Source organism: Cetorhinus maximus, chromosome 9 (genome assembly GCF_964194155.1).
Source record: "Cetorhinus maximus chromosome 9, sCetMax3.hap1.1, whole genome shotgun sequence".
Lineage (NCBI taxonomy): Eukaryota > Metazoa > Chordata > Chondrichthyes > Lamniformes > Cetorhinidae > Cetorhinus > Cetorhinus maximus.
The window spans coordinates 123,033,460-123,051,007 of NC_135887.1; the positions used below are offsets into that span (position 1 = coordinate 123,033,460).

General features: G+C 42.9%; 1 long non-coding RNA gene across 1 annotated transcript in view; it reads right to left on the reverse strand.

The window, feature by feature from the left end:
• Positions 1-4,206: 4,206 nt before the first annotated feature.
• The window catches only part of LOC144684253 (uncharacterized), a 51,288-nt gene continuing 37,946 nt past the window's right edge, over positions 4,207-17,548 (reverse strand). Inside the window, exon 3 of the long non-coding RNA XR_013577465.1 lies at positions 4,207-5,804. This is a non-coding gene — a long non-coding RNA (uncharacterized LOC144684253). The remainder of the gene's footprint in view (positions 5,805-17,548) is intronic.

The following is a 17,548-nucleotide window of genomic DNA, read 5'->3' on the forward strand; positions in this document are numbered from 1 at the left end:
ACCTTATCAATTTGCCTTGCAGCCTTCAAAGAATTGTCAATACATACTGCCATTTTCCTCTGCTTTTTCGCCCCCACCCCCCCCACCCCACCCAACCCCCCCAACCATGGCACTATTTAATTTATTCTGCCTCTCCATGTTGTTCCTCCCAAACAGCATCACCACACCTTCATCGACATTTAATTGCATCTGCCATGTGTTTGCCCATTTCATCAGCCTATTTGAGTCCTCCAGAAGTCTGCTCACATTTTCTTCACTACTCACTATGTTGCAAAGTTTTGTTTGTTCCACAAACTTTGAAGTTTACTCCCTATACTCAAGTCCAGGTCATTTAAATATAACAAGAAAAGCAATGGCCCTAAGACCAATTCCCGGGGGATGCCATTGCACACTTCTCTCCAACTAAAACATCTGTTCACCACTACAATAAGATAAAAGCAAAATACTGAGGATGCTGAAAATATGAAATAAAAGCAGAAAATGCTGGAAAAACTCAGCAGGTCTGACAGCATCTGTGGAGAGAGAAACAGGGTTAACGTTTTGAGTCCGCATGACTTCTTCAGTCATGCTTGTCATTCGGACTCGAAACGTTAACTCTGTTTCTCTCTCCACAGATGCTGCCAGACCTGCTGAGTTTTCTAGCATTTTCTCTTTTATGTTTACCACTACACACTGATTTCTCATACCATGCCAATATGTACCCAAATTACCCCTTGCCCCTTTAATAGCAAGTGCTTCTATTTTCTAAATAAGCTTGTTATGTGCTACTTTATCACAGAAGGGTTAGGAAGGCATTGCCAGTGTCTGTCAAGGTCACTGTCTCCCTAAATTTCTAAACCAGCAGATCCTCCCAAATGGGAACAGGCAACATTAACAAACATTTCAAATTTTGTCATCAATCACTGCATCTAGGAAGTGACAGAAGCCCTGCATAGATTGAAAGGGAACTTCATAGGCTTCTCACTAACCAAAGAGAAGCAATAGAAGAGACCATATAGAGTTGCCAGGCTGGAGGTATTCCCAGTGGTGCAGGGTGCAATTGACTGCACACATATGGATCTGCGGGCCCAACATGTTAACGGGGAGATGTACACCAACCACAAGGGATATCACACCATTAACATACAGTTGACGTGTGACCTGCCAAGAAGATCCTGTTGCTGAATGCCCACTATCCTGGCAGCAGCCTCAATGCATTCATACTGCACCAGTCAGCTGTACCTGCCATCTTTGGTCCACCATGAAGAACCAGAAGGTGGCTGCTGGGTGACAAGAAATAGCGACTTCACACCTGGCTCATGAATCCCCTCCACCATCAGACCACATGAGGACAGCGAGAAGACAATGAGGGCCCTATAGTAACCAGGAACGTCATGCAGATAAACCATCGCCGTGCTGAAGTAATGGTTCACTGTCTGATCTTGGTGGGTGGGTGGGTGGGTGGGGGGTGGGTGGGTGGGGGGAGTTGTGGGGGGGGGGGTGGGGGGGAGGGGGTTGGGGGTGGCAAGCCCTTCAGTACTTACCAGGACAGGTGGCCAAGCCTGCCGTGGTCTGCTTCTCCCTCCATAACATTGTGATCAGGAGGGCAGAGTCTTTGACACCAGCCACGCAGGGGACATCTCAGGAAGAGGAGGAAGCAGAGGGGGAAGAAAGGAGGCATCTAGTACACCTTCTCTCCCGACAAGTTGTCCATGAGCAGATGCTCAGGCTCCAGTTCCCCTGATATGTTGTCCCCACATTATGGTTGCCTTACAATTCCCAACTTTCAATCCATCTGTTATGAACCATCATGGTATTCTCTTGGTGAAAATCTTGAAATACAAGCCACCAGCAAAAAAACATTCCATACACCTTTATCCAACAACATTTCCGACTGAACCATTCACCATAGTGAATTCCCTTTGAGCACTGGTGCTCACAGCCAATGGCAGCTGTCTGAGCCTGCATGGTACCAAGCTGGGCCTGCATGGCAACAAGCATGGGTCACCTGACCTCATTCTGAGCCTTCTCTGCAGCACTGAGATGTTGGATGGATTTTGCCTGTGCCGCAATGGAAGCTGAGACAACAGCCAGAAGACTGGGTGGGTCCACAAAAGCAGTCATTGGAGTCGGCCTCCGCTTCCACAGTGGAAAGGATGGGCTCCAAGCTCTGAGTGAAGCCCTGTGCAAAGTTGGAGCCGGATTCCCCCGTACTCTGTGGCAGTGACAAGAGGTTCTGTTGCAGGACTGCCAATGCAGCAAGCATCTCAAGTGTGCATGCCCTGCGTTCTCCTGTATGCCGCCCATTGAAGCCGTCATCTGAGTCCTCTGCAACAGAACCTGTCTACAACCTTATTCTCTGGTGAGCAGGCACATGAACTATCTTTCTCCCCTGGTCTGAATGTAACTCACTTGCACCTGATTACTCACCACGTGCTGATCCTAACTCTATACCAACCTCTAAAGTTCTCTCTCGCAATGCCGGTATCTGAACTGGTGGCTGCGACTGAGTAATGCCACTTCTTCATCAGAGGCCTGACGTAGCTCTTGATCTTCACAATGAGGCTGCACTCGCTGGGTAGGCATAGTTCTTGAATACCTGAAGAGGAAATGCAGGAGTGGAGGGTTGGCATAGGGAAGTGGTTGGGGCGGGAGGCAAGAGGTCCTTGGTCACACCATCTGCAGCTTGCACTTCATGTGAGATAGCAGGATGAGGATGAGGTGGGATTTGAGAAGGGGCTTAAGACAGGAACATACCATCATCCTGAATGTTCTCAACGGTGACAGATGCTTCCGGCTGTTATGAACCATCATGGTATTCTCTTGGTGAAAATCCTGAAATACAAGCCTATTTCAGAGCCAGTCTCCAGGAATTGAATACCATGGCCATCTACTCCCATTCCCTTCTCATTCCTTCTCTATCTCCTAACCAACTATAGGAACATGGCACCTTTTTTCCTCTCCACCTCCCTTACTAATGCCACTAGCACCACGTCAGAAAAGCTATGTGCCCTCTCTCATTGCTGTTGCTCTATTTGCTGTGCCTTTCTTTCCAGGTACAATTACAGAAGCTCCTGTTGCACAAGTGCAGCTTGCCTTTAAGAGAAGTAGGCTAGCTGTGCATTTCACCAGCCACACACGCTGCTGTAACCCCTGTTAAGTGTATAGCCAGTCACCAGTGCAGTCTACAGTGGACTGCATGCTGGAATCATTTAGACGAGGAGGCAGCACAAAATTTGAATTTGAATTTTTTTTTCTTACATTTCCTGTCTCTTTTTGCTTTCTACCTATTCCAATCTTTCTTTCCCTGTTTATTTCTCTTTCTGGGTCTAATTTGACTTTAAGTTACCTTATTGCCCTTTTTGTCCATCACTGTTTCTTTCCCTTTCCATAAATTTTATTGGTTAAGAGAGAAAGATTTGCCCCTTTCTAGCACCTTTCATGATCCCAGATGTCCCAAAGTGCATTACAGTCAGCAATGTACTTTTGAAGTGAAATCACTTTTGTAACATCAACAGCCAACCTCCACAAGCAGAAATGAGGTCACGACCATATCTTCTGTTTTTAACGATGGTGCTTAAGGGATAAAGATTGGCCAGGACACTGAGGAGAACTTCTTTGTTCTTCTTCAAAATAGTGCGAGGGAGGTGTCAGCTGTGGCTCAGTCCATAGCACCCTCGCCTTTGAATCAGAGGGTTGTGGGTTCATGTCCCACTCCCGGAAACCAAGAACTGTGATTGTACTTGAAAGAGTTGCAATCTGTGACTGTTGATAACTCGAAAGAGTTTCAAAATAGTGCGATGGGATCTCATACGTCCACATGAGAAAGAAGACGAGGCTTCTGTTTAACATCTCATTTGAGAGCTGGCACTTTTGACAGTGCAGCACTCCCTCAGTGCTGCACTGAGGAGATAGAGCATTGTTCCCATTGTTCACCAAGGTGCCACACAACCTGTTGACCTCGTCACCAATTCACAATTCCAGCAATTTGTGGCACAAAAATACTTGAAGCAGAAGATTGAAGGAAGTAATCCAAATCAGCTGCACACCGTGAGAATCAATGCCGCAGCAAATTCTGGGCCGTTACATTTATATATAGTACAAGAGACCAGAGCTTTATTTACAAGTAATCTAAGCCTTGGATAAAGGATTGAAGTTGAATATTTGCGTGAAGAGTTAGGATTAAGAAAATAAGTCTTACAGACCAGATATACAATTTAATTCTGATTTAATATATTTGATTTCGGGGTGCAAGCTTGCAAAGAACTTCAGCGCCTGACTTCCAAAAACTAGTTACATTATTAGCAGAAAGTCAATATGAACATTCAGTTTTAACAAAAAAAAACTAAATAAAAACTTAGAAAGTTACCAGATACTGAAAGTCGTCTCAGCACTCTTCCCCATTCGATCCCAATTACTGTCTCCGACTGACTTATTCAGTATGGATTCCAAATTAAATTCCACCCTTCATGCTTTGGATCAACTCTTAATCTCTGTGATATTCAGTGTTCCTTAATCCACTGCATGTGACGTTCCTGAGATCCACACTTAATGCCTACACCCTATCACAGATCTTTCCCATTTTCTCTTTCCTTTCCACCCCCCCTGCCAACCCTTGTCTGGTTCTGCATATGCTAACAAACTGTTAAATCTCTAACTTCTTCCAGTTCTGTTGAAAGGTTATTGACCTGAATCGCTAACTCAGTTTCCCTCTTCACAGATGCTGCCTGATCTGCTGAGAGTTTCCAGCTACTTTTTGTCTGAATTTCTGACATTTACTGTTGATTGTACCTCGGTGCATCCAAAGCTGTTTCAGCTCAGCACACAAACTGGTGGTATAACTGGCGCATAAAATGGGTATACTGTTCCCTGCCATTTAAACATGCCATTATCTTCACACACCATAGAGGGCAGTCACAGATATTGCTAGAAAGTTGAACATTTGTTTATTTTGGAACTGATTTTATGACCATTCAAACTCTCTCTTTTCCTCATCATTTTCCCAACAATTTTTTGGATGGATTGCACTTCCTCCCTGGATGGTTTGACTCCTTGCTGGGATATAATTCCTTTCGGAAACTGAGTTTGAGTTATTTTGCAGTAAGAAGGAAGAAGTGATGGCATAGTGGTACTGTTGCTGGACTAGTAATCCAGAGACCCAGGGTAATGCCCTGCGGACCTGGGTTCAAATCCTGCCATGACAGATGGTGGAATTTGAATTCAATAAAAACCTGGAATTAAAAGACTGACGATGACCATGAAACCATTGTCGATTGTTGTAAAAACCCAACTGGTTCACTAATCCCCTTTAGGGAAGGAAATCTACTAGACTACATGTGGTTGGCTCTTAAATGCCCTCTGAACTAGGGCAACAGGGGATGGGTAATAAATGCAGGCCCTGGCCAGTGTTGCCCACATCCATGAATGAGTAAAAAAAAAACTTAATTGGAGGAAATTTCTGCCCATCCATTCCTGGATTTCGGAAAAGTAGCTTGACAAATCAAAGGTAATGGAGAGTCCAAGAGATGGCGATGCAGAGCATGAGGGGAATTAATGGAGACCAAAGAGCAACATGTTCAAATAGTGTAAAAACATATGACAGAGTGAGATAGACAATCACCACTAGTATAATACTTAGGTATTTCAACAAGTGAAAGATACATTGACACGTAACAATAGTCAAACATAGCCCAAGTAATACTAAGGTAGAAAGACATTGAACACCATCTACTGGCAGGGGCAGGCAATTCTGGGAGTTGTGGGTCATCCTTCTCCTGGGCACAATGCATTTTCTGTTTGGTTGTTGACAGATGATGTCCCAGTGACTAGAGTAAGAGAATTGAAAAGTAGAGAAGTTATGTTCAATGTATAGAACCTTGGTTAGAAAACACTTGGAGTACTGCGAACAGTTCTTGCTTTCATATTCTGAAAAGGATGTAGAGACACAGGAGAAGATGCAAAATGATTCGTAAGGATGATACTAGAACTGTAAGGTTATAAGTATCCATAAAAATGGAACATGTTTGGGCTCTTTTCTCTGTAAAAGAGAAGGCTGAGGAATGATCAAATAGAGATCTTTAAAATGATGGAGGTGATTGATCATGTGACAGAGAAAGGAATATAGACTAAGATGATATGATGAGGTAAAGTGAACTTTCTTTCTCTCTCACTCCATCTCTCCCCCTCTTGCCTTTTCTCTTTGTTGCTGTCTCTTTTGCCCTCTCTCTATCCCACTCTCTCCTTGTCTCTCCCTCTCTCATCCTTTCTCTCTCTCTATACCCTGCCCTCTCTTACTGTCCTCCTTGCTCCCCCTCTCTCTGCCTCAGATTTATTTCTCTCTCTTATTATAAAATAATAAAAAGTTTGAGAAATATTAAACTGAATAAAGTGAAATTAAAAAATCTGTCTGTCTTTCCATCTCTCTCTGTGCCTGTCTCCCTCTGCTTTATCTTTTCTCTCCTTTGCTCTCTTCCTCATTTCTCTCTCCCTCTGATTCATTGCTATCTCCTTGTCCCCCATCCATCTCTGCTTCTGTTTCTTTCTCTCCCTGGCCCTCTCTTTTCCCACCGCATCTTTCTCTCACGCTCATTCATTCACTCTTGCTCTATATCTCTCTTCCTTACTTTGCATTTCTCTTTACCTCTGTTATTTCTCTGTCTTCTTTCAACCTTTCCTAGCTACACCTCTCAGCCCCTCTTTTTGCCTCAGTCTCTTTCTCCCTGCATTTATAGTCCATCTCACTTCTCAGCCAAATGCTCTCTCTCGCTCTCTCTCTCTCTGCCACAGGCCCCTCTTTCCTCCTTCTATCTATTTCTGCTTATTCTCTCTCTCCTACTCTCTCATCACCCTAGGGGCTGGATTTCACAGAATGCCTTGTCCCCACTCCTGACTAAAAAGCTGGCTGCCATGCAACAATATTAAGCATGGAGGAATGTTAATTGGTCCTCATCTTGGGAGGAAGTCCTGCCTTGGAAAGCTGCTGGTCAATCCGATTGGCTGGCAGCTCCATAGTTCCAGCAGCACCAAGTTTGAACACTGTTGGGAATACAGCTAGAACCTGAAGAAGAGGCTTCTCAGGGCAATTAGAGATGGGCAACAGGACAGTTGGAACCACAAGGCAAACTAGGCAGCATAAATCTGAATGAACTATTCATGAAACTACATAAGTGAACAAACAGTCTTCAGCAGTGGGAATGAAAGGTCTAGATAAACATGCACATATACTGACATACATGTAGAATTCCATGTATTTATATTGCAGTCTTTCCCAAAATTTCATATAATATTTCTCATTCTGTTTATTTTTTTAGTTTTTTTTTTATTCTTTCACGTGATGTGGGCTTTGCTGGCTGGGCCAGCATTTATTGCCCATCCCTAGTTGCCCTTGAGAAGGTGGTGGTGAGCTGCCTTCTTGAACTGCTGCAGTCCTTGTGGTGTAGGTACACCCACAGTGCTGTTAGGGAGGGAGTTCCAGGATTTTAACCCAGCGACAGTGAAGGAACGGCGATATATTTCCAAGTCAGGATGGTGAGTGACTTGGACAGCAACTTCCAGGTGGTGGTGTTCCCATCTATGTGCTGCCCTTGTCCTTCTAGATGGTAGTGGTCGTGGGTTTGGAAGGAGCTGTTGAAGGAGCCTTGGTGAATTCCTGCAGTGCATCTTGTAGATAGTACAAACTGCTGCTACTGTGCGTCGGTGGTGGAGGGAGTGAATGTTTGTGGGTGTGGTGCCAATCAAATGGGCTGGATAGTGTCAAGCTTCTTGAGTGTTGTGGGAGCTGCACTCATCCAGGCAAGCTGGGAGTATTCCATCACAATCCTGACTTGTGCCTTGTAGATGATGCTTTGGGGAGTCAGGAGGTGAGTTACTCATCACAGGATTCCTGGCCTCTAACCTGCTCTTGTAGCCACAGTATTTATATGGCTCGTCCCGTTCAGTTTCTGGTCAATGGTAACCCCCAGGATGTTAATAGTGAGGGATTCAGTGATGGTAATGCCATTGAACATCAAGGGGCAATGGTTAGATTCTCTCTTGTTGGACATGTTCATTGCCTGGCACTTGCATACCGCGAATGTTATTTGCCATAATATCCAGCCCAAGCCTGGATATTGTCCAGGTCTTGCTGCATTTGGACATGAACAGCTTCAGTATCTGAGGAGTCGCGAATAGTGCTGAACATTGTGCAATCATCAGCGAACATCCCCACTTCTGACCTTATGATGGAAGGAAGGTCATTGATGAGGCAGCTGAAGACAGTTGGGCCGAGGACACTACCCTGAGGAACTCCTGCAATGATGTCCCGGAGCTGAGATGACTGACCTCCAACAACCACAACCATCTTCCTTTGTGCTAGGTATGACTCCAACCTGCGGAGAGGTTTCCCCCGATTCCCATTGACTCCAGTTTTGTTAGAGCTCCTTGAGGCCACATTTGGTCAAATACTGCCTTGATGTCAAGGGCAGTCACTCTCAGCTCACCTCAGGAGTTCAGCTCTTTTGTCCATGTTTGAACCAAGGCTGTAATGAGGTCAGGAGCTGAGTGGCCCTGGCAGAACCCAAACTGGTGTCAGTGAGCAGGTTATTGCTAAGCAAGTGCTGCTTGTATGCACTGTTAATGACCCCTTCTATTTACTTATGATCGAGAGTAGACTGAGGGGCAGTAATTGGCTGGGTTGGATTTGTCCTGCTGTTTGTGTACAGGACATACCTGGGCAATTTTCCACATAGCTGGGTAGATGCCAGTGTTGTAGCTGTACTGGAACAGCTTGGCTAGGGACACGGCACATTCTGGACAGTTTATGCGCCAGTTTTATAAATTTGTTCATCTGCATGATTATTCCAAAACTGTGTACCAGTAAATAATATCAAAGAATGTAACTTAATCTAGCCCACTCTATCGTAATGATTATTGATTGTGTAAATTGCGCATAAAGGCATATAGTAAATTTACAGAAACACATCGTATTACATCATGTGAGCCACATTATACATTATAATGTGCATTTTTTCTAGTACATATCCTGTGAAAAGTGTAGAACAATGAGAATGTACAATCAGTATCATAATATTCTCCTTTTCCATGTAAAATAAACCTGTAATTATAAATGCAGAATTTGTATTCATACTAATACACAATATTCATTTTCAAAAGTTAATTGTGGAAGGGGGAAGGGTAGGGGGGTGGGAAGGGGGGAAAGGCTAAAGGGTTGCCCAATACTCTTGCTCCTGCCTTGCTGGGCAATAAATGCTGTCCTTTCCAGCAACACCCACATCCTATAAACAAATTTTAAAAATGAGTTGCCGCTCAGATGAGTTATAGGTAGAGTTTTCTATGCATTAAGTGGCAGGTTTGCCTTCAAGTATTGCTGTAGTGTAAAGGAAAAGATTTGTTTTGTGATTAGAAAGGTTTTAACAACATTTCTGTTGGTACACATTGGGCATGGTAACAGCCCAAAAAATAATTGGTGACAATTAAGCCATGAACTGTGTAAAATCAAATTGTTTCAGCAAACAGCCACTTGGCATCATAATGGCAAAACTAGAGCTTGCTCTGGTTGAAAGCATTCCCTGAAGCAAACGTGAGATTAATACTTGGGCGTCATGCCCATACAATCGTGCATGTTATAATACACTGGGGCATTCAATTTCAGGGCACTCCATATAATTGGTGCTTGATGGCATTCATCCTGAAGGATTAGTGATGTGACACAAAGATAAGTTCACAGCTGGGAAAGGGACCACAGATTGGAGATCAAACCATAACATCATAGGCCAGTCCTCTTAGCACAGCACAAGATCACAGCATTTACACTTGTAGCCATTGCAAAATAATTAAACTGGAATCGGTATCTAACTACTGAGAAAAAAGCAGTCTGATTATCGGGCTTATTCTGCAATCCTGTGTTTGCTGGAATTGTATTTTATACGGACAACTGGGAAAGAATAGGTGATGCAAATTGGGCCAGACTTCATCTTGCTTTTTAATATCTCCTAGTTTCCACACGATCATTCTTTAATTCATTTCCATTCCTGATCCAGCTACCTCCCATTTCCATTCACTTCCCGTTCACATCAGCAAACCTTTGACTCTTATCACTAATTCACCTTGCTCCGCTATCCATCAGTAATCTTTCTGCCTCAGGATAAGAATGCATTTCCACATTAAGACAATCAGCTAGGTGATTGAGATTGGAATTTTTAAAAGTTCATTCATAAGATGTTGCTTACAAAGCCAATATTTATTGCCCATTCCTAACTACCTTGAGAAGGTGATGGTGTGCTGCCTTTCTGACAATTGAGAGAGCCTGGCTGGGCCATTTTGGAGGACAGTTAAGAGTCAACTACATTACTGTGGACCACATGTAGGCCAAACTAGAAAGGATGAAAGATTTCCTTCCCTCAAGGACATTAGTGAACCAGATGGGTTTTGTCGACAGTCCAGTAGTTGCATGGTCACCATTACCATTCTGTTGATAAGTCACGGACTTCAAACATTGACTCTGTTTCTCTCTCCACAGATACTGGCACACGCTGATTATTTGCAGCATATTCTGTCTGTGTTTATTTCAACATTACTGATACTAGCGTTTTAATTCTAGATTGATTGACTTAATTGAATTTGAATTTCCCATCTCTCATGAATCCATGTCTCTGGATCATTAGTCCAGACTCTAGGTTACTGGTCTAATAAAGTAACCACCATGCTACCAAACCCGTGTACTGTTTACTCAAGAAGCTGTTGGATATTTCTGGAGACTGACTGTTGAAAATAAAGTTAATCACTATTAGTTTCTTCTTGTAAATAGAACTGCATAAAGTGAAACAACCATCGGATTAGTTAGATGATTTAGTGTCAGAAATAAACTAAAAGTATATAATTATCTGTAGGAAATTTCTATAGAGACCCTGTCTACCCTGCCTGGTGAATGTGAAAGAAAGATCCCCATGGGGGAATCTTGAAATAGGGGGACATAGTTACAAAATAAGGGGACACTCATTTAAAACTGAGATGCGAAGGAACTTCTTCTCTCAGAGGGTAGTGAATGTCTGGAATTCTCTACCCCAGAGAGTTGTGGAGGCTAGATCACTGAAAGTATTTAAAGAGGAGGTAGATAGATTTTTGAAATGTCGAGGAGTTGAGGGCTATGAGGAGCTGGCATGAAAGAGAAGTTGAGGCCTGGGGCAGATCAGCCATGATCTTATTGAATGGCGGGGCAGGCTTGAGGGGCTGAATGGCCTACTCCTGCTTCTTATTTTCTTATGCTCTAATGTTCTTATGGCATTATTTTAAGGAGAGCAAGGAAATTATCCCTGGTGTCTTGGCCAATACTTATCCCTTAAGTAGCATTATTAAGAAACAGTTACCTGGCTGTTATCACATTTCTCTTTCTGTGACCTAGCTGGGCACAAACTGGCTGCCATGCTTCCTGCATAACAACACAACAAAGTACTTGAGTATTGTTGAAAAAAGATACATGTAGTCAAAGCTTTTCATCTTGCAGTTACCAGGACAATTCGCAAGAATAGCAAATGTAAAGGGAGCAACAATTTATACTTCATGAGAAGAGAATGCTGATTGGTTGGCAAATGGATTCTGATTGGTAGAGGTGTTGCCATGGATAATGTGCCAGTTACCTGATGACTGACAGTTAGAATGTAAGATTGCATGTAACAATTTCCTTACACACCTTAATGGGCCCCATCCTGCACTCAAATTTACCTTTGAAATGGAGCAATCAAATGAGCTCCCTTTTCTTGATGTGCTAGTTGAGAAATCTGCCAGGGGGTTCTCCACTACCATCCAATGCAAGCATACATTCGCTGTTCAATATATGCGTTGTGATTCCTGCAGTTCCACACGCAATAAGACTGGCTTTATCAGCAACCCAAGCCATTTGCTCACCTTGCAAGTTTGATGTTGAAATAGGGCACATCAAAGCCATCCTGCGAAATAATGGCTATCCTGATCAGGTCATTGCTCACTGTCTGTCGCGCAAACACATGAATGGCCTAAGGCCATCACTTTCGGTCATGAAAAGTGTCCAATCTCCCTCAGATTACCCGGGAAAAGTAAGGTATCTCAAAAATTTGAGAAACAGGTGAAGCTAGCTGTTTCACGCTGCTACTATGCAGTAGCAACACGAGTGATGTTCACCACTAACAGGATGTTGCCTTCAAGCCAAAAAAATGTTCTTCCTATCACACAAATGAATAATGCGGTATATGAATTTCAATGTCAGTGTGTTGCTAGGCAAGTATGGCATATGTCCAAAAGACTGCCAGATTGCATCAAACAGCATGTCCCTTTGGTTGTTTGCAAAAGGCAAAGTACCGATTGTACCCAACAAGCCCATACTTGCAAAACTCAAAACACAGTGTCCAACATTAGATGTGATTCCGCAATCGAACATTTGCTAAACGATCCTGAATGTGCTAAGAATTATGCTGACAACAAATTTAAGATTATCAGCTGGGTTTGCAGTGTGACACACTTATACGTGCTAGAAGTTACATATATTCACACACAGGGCCCTGTTCTTTGCAGACAGAAAGAATATGTACACACATTACATCTGTTTCAACTAAACAAAATAGGTGACAGTCATTCTCTGTTTCATTCCCCAGAGCAATGCCTTGACCAATCACAGTCAATCTGCCTAGTTTGAATTTAAACAAAGCTTGGCAGTTAACTATTAGTCATCAGTTAATTGGTACATTCTCCATGGCAACACCTCTACCAATTAGATTCCACTTGCCAGCCAATCAGCACTCTCTTCTCATGAAGTATAAATTGTTGTTCCCTTTATATTTGATATTCTTGCAAATTGTCCTGATGGGTGAAAGACGAAAAGTTTCAACAATATCTGTCTTTTTTTTCAGCAATACTCAAGTTCTGTACTACTGCAAGACTACTTCAAAAATATTTCATTAGCTGTAAAGTGTTTTAGGAGGTTTATGGAACTGGTGAGTCAGTCTAGATTTTGTACCGCATCAGCATCTTTAAAGTGAGATTTGATCCCACAACCCTCTGACTGAGGAGCCGCTGAGCCCCTGCTGACACACAATGGGTAAGAGGACATGGTAAAAGTGTGAACCCGTAAAAATTGTATTTAAAGGCGATGCTATCCTTTACGGTGTGACTATGCCCTTAAGGGGTCTTGTCCAGGTTCATTTTATGCAGTGTTAAGAGTGTTGATAAGAGTTCCTATTTGTGGAATACGGCAATCAAATCTGTTTTCTGAACTTTTCATGCCATTTAAATGTCCACAAAGAAAAAAACGCAAAAATGCAATGGCAGACTTGTGTGGTATGTTTACAATATCCTGCCAGCTTGCTAAAGATCCTTTTTCTTCAAGTATAATTTATTGAACCCAGATTAACTTTTAATTTGTTTATCTTTGGTGTTCATGAGTTGGTGAGGAAGGACAGCTAGATATGTGATATGTGAATTTGGTGCCTGCATTAGTGTTCTGACTGTCTTTCTTGGTCAGTTTAAATGTCTTTCAATTCCACTTGCAACACCACTGCTACAAATAGGAAATAGGAAAAGTAAAACATGTATGGAATCTTATTGCAAAAGTTATGTTTAAGAGGTGTGGCTAGCTGCTGCTGACTATGTAAGGAGCTAAAACATGTGGAAGTAACGTTTCGATCAGGATATTGCCAAGAATTCACTCATAAAATGATTGCAAGTATGTGATTTAACTGCAATGCAAAACAAAAAAGTAGGGTTTAGGCCTACTTTAGATTCCCAGTGTTTTTTCAAAGATGGTGAAATACTTTTCCTGACATTGTAAGCAAAGGATGCATTGTATGTACATGAAGCAATTGGAGAATGGACTTAATATTGCGCTACCGCAAAAATAAAATGCTTTTCGTGTAGTTTTTTTTTTCATTTTTCTGTATTTTCTTTTTTATTTCTTTTGTTTTTATTCTGGCCATTTTCATTCTCACTCCTTTTGTGGTCTATTCCATTTGGAGATTTGGAGAGGTTAAGCGAGTGGGCAAAAATTTGGCAGATGGAATACAAAGTGGAGAATTGTGAGGTTACCCGCTTTGGTAGGAAAAACAGAAATACAGAGTATTTCTTAAATGGTGAGAGGCTGGGAAGTGTCGAGCTTCAAAGGGGCTTGGGTGTCCTTGTTCATGAGTCACTGAAAGTTAACATGCAGGTACAGCAAGCAATTAAGAAGGCAAATGGTATGCTGGCCTTTGTTACAAGAGGATTCGAGTACAGGAGTAAAGATGTCTTACTGCAATTATATAGAGCCTTGGTGAGACCGCACCTGGAGTATTGTGTGCAGTTTTGGTCTCCTTACCTAAGGAAAGATGTACTTGCCATAGGAGTGCAATGAAGGTTCACTAAGTTAATTCCTGGGATGGAAGGATTGTCCTATGAGAAAAGAATAAATATACTGGGCCTTTATTCTCTGAAGTTTAGAAGAATGGGAGGTGATCTCATTTTAACATACAAAATTCTTACGGGGCTCGACAGGGTGGATGCAGGAAGGATGTTTCCCCTGGATGAAGAGTCTAGAACCAGTCTCAGAATAGGGGGCAGGCTATTTAGGACTGAGATGAGGAGGAATTTCTTCAGTCAGAAGGTGGTGAATCTTTAGAATTCTCTACCCCAGAGGGCAGTGGAGGCTTAATCATTGAGTACGTTAGAACTGAGATTGATAGATTTCTACATATTAAAAACATTAAGGGATACAGGGATACTGCAGGAAAATGGTGTTGAAGTAGGAGATCAGCCACGATCTCACTGAATCACGGAATGGGCTTGAAAGGCTGAATGGCCTACTCCTGCTCCTATTTCTTTTGTTTTATGTCCTTTTTAATCAAGTGTAATTAAAAAAAAAAATTTATGTGAGCTCTCTTGCACTTGCTCAACTAGACTGTTGTAACATAAAATGTAAATCGCACACCAAATACCAGGGACCCATCCTTGTGCTTGTGGAGTAACGTTAGACGTGTTCTTCAGGTTTTCATTCTTGAGGCAAAGAAAAAGATACATAAGAATTGGGAGCAGGAGTAAGCCATTTGCTTGTTGCAAACTGCTCTGTCATTCATGACAATCATGGCTGATCTTCCACCTCAGCTTCATGTTCCTGCATTATTCCTGTGCGGTGTCCCTTAATATACAAAAATCTATTGATCTTTTATTGACAACCACAGCCCTCTGGTCGTAGAGTTCTAAAGATTCACAACCCTTTGGGTAAAGACACTTCTCTTTATCTCAGTCTTAAATGACTGACCCCTTATTCTGATGTAACCCTTAGTTTTAGATTCCCCAGCCAGGGGGAATTCTCCCAGTGTATGCCCTAACAAGCCTCTTAAGATTTTTAGATGTTTTAATGAGATCAACTCTCATTCTTTTAAATTCCAGGGAATATAGGACTAATCATCACAATTTTTCCTCATTGGATAATTCCCTCATCCCAAGAATCAGTCTGGTGAACATTGGTTGCACTCCCTCAAAGGTAAGTTTCTCCCTTGTTAGGTTAGGATGAGAATATTGCACACAGTACTCCAGGTCTGATCTCACCAGGACCCTATATAATTGCTGTAAGACTTTTTCATTTTTATACTCCAATCCCTCTGTACTTCAAGATAACCAGTTGATTTCCTAATTGCTTGTTGTACTTGCATGTTAACTTTCTGTGACCCATGTACAAGGACACCCAGGCACCAACATTTCCCAGTCTAGCACCATTTTTAAAAAAGTTTTGCTTTTTGTGCCCCTGCAGTCAATTAAACCAACTGATCAAAATTCCTTCTGTCCCAGTGGGCAGCTGCATCTGCTCCTCTCACTGCAAAAGGCAATCAGGATGGGTTCATTCCATGGAAGACTTCAACAGCAATCAAATTCGTCCAATCATTGCGACTTGGTGGTGGTGTGTCATAGTTTATTGAGGAAATTCCTGGGAGCGGATGGAAAACGGGTCCCTGACCGCGATTGGCCCCTGACCACGATTTCATCCTGGCTAGGCAATTAATGTCCGGCCAGCATGAAACGAGTGCAGGGAAAGGCTCAGCACTGCCGGTGGGAGCGGGAAGAGGGTGGGTGCTGACGTCACCGCGGGTGCTGGTGAGCGCTTCCACTGAGCTCCCTGAAGGCAGACAGCTGCCCCAGGGAGCTGCAGACCCCCGCAGAATAAACAAACAACAAAAATGCTGCAAAATCTGTCCATGCAGCACAATCAAGCGCCTGAAAGCAAACCTCATAGAAAACCAGTCCCCAGATACCTCTTATTATTTTATTTCCCCACGGAGATTTCATCACGCCCTGGATCGAGGTTTAAGCAAAAATGTAAAGGCCGCCTGGCCGATTGGCCCATCCGCCAACCGTAAAAGTGGATGGGCCATGAAAAATCACTTTCAATTGCCTCTTTAATGGGCTTAATTGCCTGCTTAATTATCAGCAGACGCACTTCCAACTGCTGCGCGTGCCCGCCAAGCAACATAACGCGCAAGTGTGCGGTGCACGATGACATCGGGACGCTCGCCTGACATCATCTCACATTATTTCGCGGCCGGACGGGTCGGGCATGCGCCCGCCTGCAGGATGTAAAGTTCCGGCCCAAGTTATATGGCTATGGATGGTGTTGGTAGAGGCTCCAACTTTCTTTCCATCACATGGCTGACCAGGAATCTCTCCCTTTCTTACCATCTGCCATTGGCATACATTGGAAAGATTTGCAGGTTAACATTCAACATTTCTGGCCACATCCTGAATGCACCTTCCTTGCTAATCAAGTCCTGGGGTTAGGACTTGAACATGGAACTTCTGGCTCAGAGGCAGGGGCATTGCCCACTGTATGACAAGACCTCTTATCATTGGGACATAGGCAGGTGGATTCAGGCAGAACAAGGGACATTGGACAGAGTATTGGGTTCATATACTCTGTGTTGCCAAGTGGGGATGGAGAGGTCTTTCTGAATCCTGGATATATTTCTATCAAGCATTGAAATGATAAAGAAAACAGGCATATTGATGCATAACTACTACTGGTAAAATGCTAGAAATCAATGGTTAGGTCTCAGCTAGAGTATTGTGTCCAATGCTGGGCACTACACTTTAGGAGGGATATCAAGGCCTTGAAGAGGGTGCAAAGGAGATATTTCAAAATGGTATCAGGATGAAGGACTTAAGTTATGTGGAGAGACTAGAGAAGCTGGAATTGTTCTCCTTGGAGCACAGAAGGTTAAGGGGAGATTTGATAGAGGTGTTCAAAATGAAATATGGTTTTGATAGAGTAGATGGGGTGAAACTATTTCTGCTGGTAGAAGGGTCAGTAATCAAAGAGCACAGATTTAGGATATTTGGCACAAAACTGATGGGAGAAATACGAATCTATTAATGCTGCAAGTTGTAATGATCTGGAATGCACTGCCTGAAAGATTGATGGAAGCAGATTCAATAACAACTTTCAAAAGGGAATTGGATAGTTACTTGAAGGAAATACTTGCAGTGTTCTGGAGAAAGGGCAGGGGGTGGGACTAATTGGATAGCTCTTTCAACACCCAATGGGCTGAATGGCCTCCTCCTATGGTTTATGATTCCACAA